The sequence below is a fragment of the Mesocricetus auratus genome, unplaced genomic scaffold (assembly GCF_017639785.1).
Source record: "Mesocricetus auratus isolate SY011 unplaced genomic scaffold, BCM_Maur_2.0 Super-Scaffold_6730, whole genome shotgun sequence".
NCBI lineage: Eukaryota > Metazoa > Chordata > Mammalia > Rodentia > Cricetidae > Mesocricetus > Mesocricetus auratus.
In genome coordinates this window covers 61,821,375-61,830,866 of record NW_024429184.1, presented here as the reverse complement: position 1 = coordinate 61,830,866, position 9,492 = coordinate 61,821,375, and the positions used below count along the sequence as shown (strand labels likewise).

Genomic DNA, 9,492 nt, shown 5'->3' with positions numbered 1-9,492 from the left:
TAAACCCAAGGTTACAGCAACTGATAGACCCCAACAGACCATTAAGTGGACCCCAGCATCACAAGACATATTAAACCCATGTGTCATGGGACATACTAGCCTTCGTGGAGGAAGCAGAGGAGTGCTTTAAAACCAGCTCCCTGCGGCTTTGAAATTATATTGTTTACTATTATCTGCTATGAAGAGCAGAGCACTAAAATATTTTCAGATGTTTTCACACTAACTTCTTACCTTACTGCAAGAGCATTAATATATTATAGGTAAAAAGAGAAAATATGAAAGAGCAAAACCACATCAGTAAGAGTCTTACCACATAACTAGTGTTTTAGGGTCTTTGTGTACAGTTCTGCATATTTGTGTATAATTGTAATTTAAATATCTTCCTGAGAATATACATGTAGTTAGTTCTAAGTCTCTGATATTACTCAGACTGTGTTCTTAATCTGATTTGCCAAATGCCTTCTTATTGCATGAGGGTTAAATTTATACAGTAGTTAAATAAGCATGCTCAGTAAGTCATTATATTATTATTTTTCTGCTTTTCATTCTTCTCAATTATCCTTAATGGTGACATGTCATCATTTTTATATGTCAAAAATGAACACAGTTCTATGGAAACAATTTTTTTAGGAAATGCCACGTGTGTGTACATGTAGTTTATTTTTCTGTCACACATTCCTTGGCAATCAAAGACAGCTCATTCTGAAATATAATGAGTATTTTTCCTCCAGTGCTGGGGACCAAACCCAGGGCTTTGGGAGCCTACACAATTGCTTTGTCACTGAACTACATTCTCAGCTCTCTGGTAGGTAATATTTGAAACCATCAAGTAGCACAAACTCCATGAGTCCATAGAAGACAAGCTTCAGGGGCATTCAGTCCTGGGTGGACACCGTGCATACCACAGCTTCCCTTGCAGTTCAGTGTTGGTCATGCTGGTCTGTCTCAGAAGTCCTTGTCATGATGCCTTTCCCACATACTATTTTTGGTTCTTCTGGCAGTGGGGTGGTGGAGACAGTCACTGGACAATCAGCGTCTGTGTGGTTGAGTGTGGTCACATGCATGCTGTCGTGCAGGGGAGGTCTGTAATGGTTATAATGTAATTGAACCTCATAAGCTCATAGGGGAAGACAGTATTGGGAGATGTGACTTCTCTGGAGTAGGTATGGCCTTGTTGGAGGAAGTATGTCACTGTGGGGTGGGCTTTGAGCTCTCATACATTCTTAAGCCATGCCTGCCAGTGCCTCAGACCACTTCCTGTTGTCCCTGTAGGGCTCAAAATGTAAAACTCTCAGCTACCTCTCCAGTACTCTGTCTGGCTTCACACTGCCATATCCTGCCATGATGATAATGAACTAAACCTCTGAACTGTAAGCCACCCTGATTAAATGTTTTCCTTCATAAGACTTTTTGTGGTAACCCTAGTTTCAGGGGATCCATACCATCTTTTGGTGTCCAAGGGCATGGGTGCACATACAGAGAACCAAATGCTTACAGACATAAAGCAAAGTAAATCTTTAAAAATGTGCATGCTTTGTAAACACATTTTTGCTGTGGGATATTGCCCTTGTACACTGTAAAGATTTGTCACTTGTATTGGTTTAATAAAATGATGATTGTGCCGGGCAGTGGTGGTGCACACCTTTAATCCCAGCACTCGGGAGGCAGAGGCAGGCGGATCTCTGTGAGTTTGAGGCCGGGCTGGACCGATAGCCTCCAAAACAATACAGAGAAACCTTGTCCCATAAAAATCAAAAATAAATAAATAAATAAAACGCTGATTGTCCAGTAGCCAAACTGGAAGAATAGGTGGGGCTAGCAGACTAGGAGAATTCTGGGAAGAGGAAAGGAAGTCAGCAGCCAGACACAGAGGAAGCAAGATAAGAATGCCTTACTGAGAAAAGGTACCGAACCATGTGGCTAAATATAGATAAGAATTATGGATTAATTTAAGTTGTAAGAGTTTATTACTAATAAGCCTGAGCAACAGGCCAAACAACTTATAATTAATATAAGCCTCTGGGTGTTTATTTGTGACTGAACAAGTGCAGGACCACGCGGGACAGAAACTTCCATTTTATTCAATTATTTTTATCTATGTGCCTCTTCTTACTGGCCTTTTACTCTTCCATGAATACATAAGTTTCTCATTATTATGGATGAGGAGATAAGTCCCCTCCTGCATTCCCTCCCATCCCAGCAGGGTCCAGACCATTCTGTTCTTTGGAGCCTAAGGGGTTCTCAGATTCTCAGCAGAGAAGAATTCACACAGAGCACAGGCAAAGCAACAGAGTGATATGTTTGTTTCAGCAAGCAATTAATGGGAAGTAAAGCACACCTTCTTATGTAGGGCTGAACTTAAGGACAGCAGCACAGGAGTGAGGCACGCCTTGGTGAGCTCCTTCTGCTCCCCATGGAGAGTGGTGTGTGGTGGTTCCTTTTCTGATCTGTCTTACCCACAATTTAATCTGTTGAAAATGAGACGAAGAGGTATGTTTAACATGATGGAATATGTTTAAAGGTGTGACCCACCTCCATGAAGTTGAGAGGTTTGCTAGGGAAGTTGAGAGGTTTGCCCCTTCCCTAGCAAACCTCTCAACAATGATGTACATGTTTGGGGGAGAAGAGGGGAGAGCTTCCAGAGAGCTGGCCGGAGATGCTGTCGATGTTTTTTCTCAGATCCCCAGTCTCTCTGACCTGGTGTGCTTGGTCACCTCAGACTCAACTGCAAACTATACAAATGTGAGCCAAAATAAATCCTCCTCTAAAAAGTTTCTCCCCTCAGATATTTTAATGAGAGGGATGAGCGAGGAGCAAAGCAAAACGAATTCCAAAGTGTGCAGTCTCTGCTAGCAGAAGGTCTGGGAGGGTTTGCTTTCTTTTTTACCTTTTGGTATTGATTGACATAAAGAAATAGCTTCTTGCTGCCTTGACATGAATTTCTTCCTCAAAAGGGCTTTCCAACATTACTATAAGAACAAACACACAGAAGCCTCTTTAGCCTCGGGACATGAAAGGTGTTACATTAATCTAAATAACCATTCAGAGTAACCATTGAAGACCTAATCCTGCAGGCATGAATGAAAGCCCACAAAGGGAAGAGATGAGAAATGGGTGGCAGATCCCAGCTCCTTCCTCAGGTGAGTGAATCAGAGGCCTGCTCGATTTTTACAATTTAAACCAACAGACTTTTTTAAGCTGTGGCAAAGCCCTCTCTCCAGTGTATTTACTTTCCATTGTGGAGTTAATATAAAATTCTATCTTGAATTAGGATCGTGGATTTCTTTTTAATAAATAATTTCTTTTCCACGTGAAGTTTGGATTTCTTGTTACTGGCTTCCTCCAGGGCCTCCTCTTTGTTGCCATTCTCTGTGAGCTCTGTTTATCAAATGCATTCACGGGTGGAAAGTCAACAAACCCAGCAGATGCAGGTGTGGAGGTGATGAGATCCGATAGAGCCCACAGGCCCAAAGGAAAATAAACAGGGGCCATTGATTTAAATGAACTTAAATGCTGTCCCTAACCTTAAGGTCATTGTCCTTCCTTCTCCCTCCCTTCACCTCCCACACATAAGCATTTAGGTGACACACAAACACTGGCATCTAAAGATGGACCTGGAATCGTTCCCCCGAAACTTCACAAATCTTTTTCATCACAGCAAATTCTCGATTAATAATGGGAAGGACAGTGTCTCATTAAACAGTATCAACACAGCAAGATTTATTAGAACCTGCCACCTTCGGTGACTCAGAACTAATTAACACTGCTGCTAGTTGTTACTGAAAGAAATAGAGCAAACCTCATGGTGGCATGTATGACTATTATAAGAGAATCATAGATAACCTAATATAAATTTCTTTCAGTGGGAGGAAATTAAACTTGTCTCCATTTACAAAAGTTTGGCCCCATTTGATATTCCTTAGTACCTTAATTGCTTGGAAACCTCTCAAACTCATTTTTACCCCAACTGATGCGACATCTTTAATTTGAGGTAACCATTTTGGAGCCATAGCACTGGAGGGGGAGCATTATTCCTACATTAAAAAAAAAACCCTAGATTTAGAATATCCAGATAGTAGCCTTTGTTTTAAGGACATTTAATTCCCACTAATATGTCTATTATCTTTCCCAACTTTCCCTACAGGGATGGTAATATAGTAGAGTTCTTCAGCTAGACCTTTGGACTCTCTTTTCTATGCAGAGAACAGAGGTCTTTGAAAGGGGGCTGGCTTCAAGCTTCCCTGAGATTACTTAGCCATGGCCTTCTTTCTTGTCAGACTCAAGCCCACGGAAACAAGTTCTTATGTAACTGCATTTCAGAAAGACTGACCAACAAAGGCATAGGAAAAACAGATCATCAAAAAAGAATGTCACCAATATTTCTAGATCTTCTGTCTCCTCTCTTAAGATGTGGCTGGTCCTAGAGTCACGTTCCCAGACACATCCTGCTCTTAAACACCTTTCCCTGATTTTTTTTCCCTTGAATTCCTCTTAAAGAGATTCAGGTTGGAGGACACGGGGCATGGAAGAATTTTCTGAACATCCAGCTCATAGTCTTCCTCTTTAACATATTTCTATGCTTTATCATTTGATATAAATCTCTCTCCTATGTCACCAGCTTCAGGTTTATAGTGAGTGTGAAGCCAGTCTGGACTACATGAAGCTCTGAAGAAAAAAAAACAGGAAACTTTTCTGAATTCATTTATTTTGTTTTAAAGACCATGGAGAGACTAAATGAAAATAATGATCCAGAAGGGGATTCCCTGGTGTAGGCAGTGTGTTAACTCGGATCCTGGTACTGTTTTCCTTATTCTACATGTACCTAGGAAGAATGAAAGTGAGCAGGGGAGTGGGGAAATTAAATAATTTTCCTATCATTTCTAGCATTTCAAGCTTTATAAGAAATTAAAGAGGAGGAATGGGGAATCCTGGCAAGAGCCAGTGTAAGACACGGGTTGAAGAAATAATCTGGAGAGAGACAACTCACAGATACAGGTTTCCAGGCAAGGGTCAGTCATATTCCAGACCAGGTGAAAGCAGAACAGTTCCACGAAGTCTGGCTTAGGCTAAGGCCCTGGAAAAGGGCTTGGTGTGTTTAGTTCATGTGGGCACCAGGGAGGAGTCATGCCATTAGTGTGTTGGGAGGCAGCTTGCAGAAAAGTCCGGGCCCTGCAGGCTCTGCTACCTACTGTTCCCACTGAATACTAGTGAACACTGAAGAGGGAGCAGACCCTTTAGGCTGGCTATGGTGGCATATGCCTGTGATCCTAACATTTGCAAGACGGAAGAAGAAAACTACAGTCAAAGTCATCCTTGGCTCCTTATATAGGAATTGGAGGGTGGCATAGGTTACATGAGACCCTGACTCCGAGCAAACAAGCAAACAATTAAACAAAACCCAAATTAAACACATAAGCCCAAGACATTTCACTGGCACCTGCTGAAAACACATGATACACATGGGTATCTCTGATGTCAATCTCATTATGATACCGTGGACCTCACAGTTTATAACCTGTGCAAGGATCCATGGGGGCCCAGCTCTGGTCTTGGAAGCTTCAGGAAGTGTAAAGAGAAGCTTTTTCCTTGAGAGAAGCCTTCCCACCAGCCTGGTTCTAGAGCCGCATCAGTCCCAAATAAACACACAGGAGGCTATATTAATTATTAAGCTGTTGGCCTTGCTTGTTTCTTACTGGCTAGCTCTGACTTAAGTAATTACCCCATAATTGTTAATCTAAGTATTTCTCTTACCAGAGAAGTTTCCGGGCTTTCTACCCCATGGCGTTACATCTCGACTTCCTGTGTTTCTCCTTCCCAGAGTCCTCCTGGATTCCTAGTCCCACCTATCTTGGTTCCCTATTGGCCAACAGTGCTTTATTGACAAATACACAGGACTTCCCCAACATCTTCTCTTTTCTGTCTAAACAAAAAGAAAGGTCTTAACTTTAACATAGTCAAATTGTATATAACAAAACAATTATCAAGTAAGAACACAGTTACAATATTTTGTCTATCAACATTCAGCAAGATTTAAAGAAAATATCATCTATCTCATTCTTGTGAGTCCAAAGTCCTATATGTAGCTTATCTCTTATCATAACTAAGGAAAACTATAATTATAACTATCTGTCTTCAACTCTATCAAAGACCACAGAAGGATAATATATAAACACTAGGATTGACAGAGACATCTTACTGCCTGGACAGTCACCCGAAGTTCCTCTGTCACATAGGGGCATCCATCTTCAGCCCATAGGCCACAGTGTGTCTGGAACACTTCTCAGCAAAGCAGGAAATTTCAAACTGTCCATCTGCATCAGCAGTCTGTCAGTCATTTTTCTGTGTCCTGCAGAAAGTATCGTAGACTCTTTCATGAAGCAGGAACCCTGAAGGACTATTTGAGTTCAGCAGTCACTTTCCTGTGGGTCCTGCATATCCAGATTATACAGCAACAGTCAAGCAGTCCAGGCAAAAGCAGTTTCTTGCCCAAATGGCTAACCTTGCCATGTTGAAAGCAAACTCCATAACGAGTTTCTTCGATGTTCATCTTCCTCTCAGACATAATTGGTGCTGCCAGGAGCAGACATTTCTCATTGTCAAGAAAAACCCTAAACCATTTTAAATGCCATTTTCTGAAGGTCTTTGAGAGGTTTGAAGACTGTCTATCTATCTCAAATATATTTCTGTATATCTAGAAGACTTAACTTACCTAACTATAAGTTCTGACTATTATAAGTAACTATCTATAATCTGCATTTAATTATGAATTATGTTTTTTTTGGTTTTATGAGACAGGGTTTCTCTGTATTGTTTTGGAGGCTGTCGGTCTAGCCTGGCCTTGAACTCACAGAGATCTGTCTGCCTCTGCCTCCTGAGTGCTGGGATTAAAGGCGTGCGCCACCACCGCCTGGCATGAATTATGTTTTAAAAGATCAGTATAAGCACAATACTTAATCAAGAGGAAAAATATACATATCACAAAATTGACCTTGAATTTGTATCAATAAATGAAAAACCATACCAATACAAAGTATTCATTTCCATACCATAATCCCCTTTTTCCTTTAAAAAGAGATTGGTTGTGATCATTAACCAATTATAAACAATCCCATTTAAATGAAAACAAAGGTTTATAAACAAGATGGGAATTAGGACATTGCTCATTCCAAACTGCTTCGTGCTGGAAGGGGGCGCTGTTCATACCATGGGGATCATGACAAAACTCAGAAACCTGTATAAGTCCTTATTTTCAGGGTCTGTGAAGCTCCATCATCTTAGCTGTCTCAATTGTTGGAACACCCAGCCCACTGCTTCCGAGGGTCTTGGTTCATCAAACCACAGAAGCCTGGAAGGAATCCTCAGCTTTTCATTTTCTGTAGAAACATAAATGAAAACTCCTTTCCCAAGTAACATATCCTTATACTTAAATTTTGAAGTCAAGGCATTTTCAAAAGATAGAAGTTGAATTAATTCAACAGCATTTATAATCAAGTGTACTTTAGCAGCTGTTCCTTCCTGAGCAATCAAAAAACTGAAAAGCATAATAGCGTACAGTATCCAGACTCTCTGTGTATTTTCCATCTTTACGTGGCTTATTTATTCAATTATTATTATTCTATTTCTTTTACTTTGATTTATTTTTCTCTGAGACAGGGTTTCTCTTTGGAAATCCGCCTGCCTCTGCCTCTGGAGTAAATCCTTCCAGCGTGAGCCACAACAACGCCGGCTTTTCTATTTATTTACCACTTTGTCGTTTCATTTTCTCTTTCAATCTCACGTATATTTTTAAACACACTGTAAACCTTTAGAGGTTTTTCTTCATCCAAGTCTGATTTTACTGTAAATCTTTACTTTTTTCTGGCCACGTGTCTTATCTGTAAAACCACGGCTGTTTAAAACTGACGTTTTTTTTCAAGATGGCGGGCATAAGCGTGACTCCAGTTGCCGGCTTGGAGATTTGGTCACTGCCACTTCCAGCTGTACGTACAACTTTTAAATCGTTAGCAAAGCCTCTTAAAAGAACCTTGTTGGCTTTTTTTTTTTTCTTTTAATGCCGAGTCAGGAAGACTAACTTAAGCCAGCCGCGAGTCTCTGCTTGCTGCTAACAAAACAGAGCCCGCCTGAGAAAATGCTGCTACCAAAAATGTGTGCTTCTCTCCGTTCTTCTGTTTCTAAAATTCCTTTAAAGCTTTTGTCATTCTACATGGAAATTCAATCCTGCTTCTGATCACCATTTGTAAAGGGAAGCCTTTTTCCTTGTGAGAAACCTTCCTGCCAGCCTGGTTCTAGAGCCACATCAGTCCCAAATAAACACACAGGAGGCTATATTAATTATGAAGCTGTTGACCTTGCTTGTTTCTTACCGGCTAGCTCTGACTTAAGTAATTACCCCATAATTGTTAATCTAAGTATTTCTCTTACCAGAGAAGTTTCTGGGCTTTCTACCCCATGGCGTTACATCTCGACTTCCTGTGTTTCTCCTTCCCAGAGTCCTCCTGGATTCCTAGTCCCACCTATCTTGGTTCCCTATTGGCCAACAGTGCTTTATTGACATATACACAGGACTTCCCCAACAAGTAAGGTGCCCAGGGCTGTACTTTTTTCACAGGCTATTATCACATCTGGGCTGACAAAGGAACCTGTGCTTGGGATGACTTCATTCAGCAGAAGCAGCAGCACTGTTTTGGAGGCTACTAGGAGGTAAAGGGTAGGTTCTCCGGTTTTCTAGAGCAGAGTATGGGATCCTATCCCACAGCATCCAACAGAAGCCTACGGGGGTTTCCTCCAGCAGTAAGAGAAGGCTCCATAGAAGGCAGAAACACATAGGAAGATTCACCCAGCTCCTGACCCTGGGGGCTTCAGCTTCCGGATGGACACCACAGTGCAGCTGTGTCCTCCCTAGACACTGGCTAGTGTGGCCTGAGGGTGCCCAAATGACAAGCCTTCTTGCTGCCACAAAAGTTTAACCACAAATGCTTTAGCTTCCTCCTCCGTAATAATGAAGACACTGTATAGCATTGGTGGGGGGGATTAGAGATGTTTAGGGGGAATACATAAACGACTTGATGAATGGCCTGATTAATAGTCAGGTGGCTTTTACTGTGACCCTTGCTGGCTGCTTCCTTGCTTTTAAGAAGACTCCTGCTCTCTGGAAGCATAAGGCATGGGTTGGGGGAAAGGCAGATAGAGGAGGATTTACCAGCGGACTGTGTAGACACCATAGTGAAGGGCTGCAGGCAAAGACAGAGACAGCTGCTTCTCTGTCTGCCTTCAGCTAGGTTCTTTCAAATATTTGGTTTTGTATTTGCAGAGACTAGAGAGTGAGGGAGTACGTGTATAATCTCGGGATGGCAGAGCCTTCTGTGTCAGCTCAGGAGAGGCAGTGAACACAGATCAGGAGCTGAACCCTGTCTATAAAGCTGGAAGGGCATTTGCCTACAAGTTAAACATTAGATCACGCCAAGAGAAAGCATACACCTTGGTTACTCTGAA

The 9,492-nt window shown here is 41.6% G+C and overlaps 1 long non-coding RNA gene across 3 annotated transcripts; it reads right to left on the bottom strand.

Annotated features, from left to right (window-relative positions):
- Positions 1-267: 267 nt before the first annotated feature.
- Positions 268-8,459, bottom strand: LOC121138969. 3 transcript variants are annotated; one of them, XR_005875838.1, is made up of 3 exons: positions 8,422-8,459; positions 2,339-2,468; positions 268-1,083 (listed from the first exon to the last, which is right to left on the bottom strand). It is a non-coding gene; the product is annotated as an uncharacterized LOC121138969 (long non-coding RNA). The 3 variants fall into 3 exon arrangements; XR_005875839.1 differs by lacking the exon at positions 8,422-8,459 and adding an exon at positions 5,752-5,789; XR_005875837.1 differs by lacking the exon at positions 8,422-8,459 and adding an exon at positions 2,888-3,208 and having other exon boundaries at positions 269-1,083.
- Between the last annotated feature and the right edge of the window lie 1,033 nt (positions 8,460-9,492).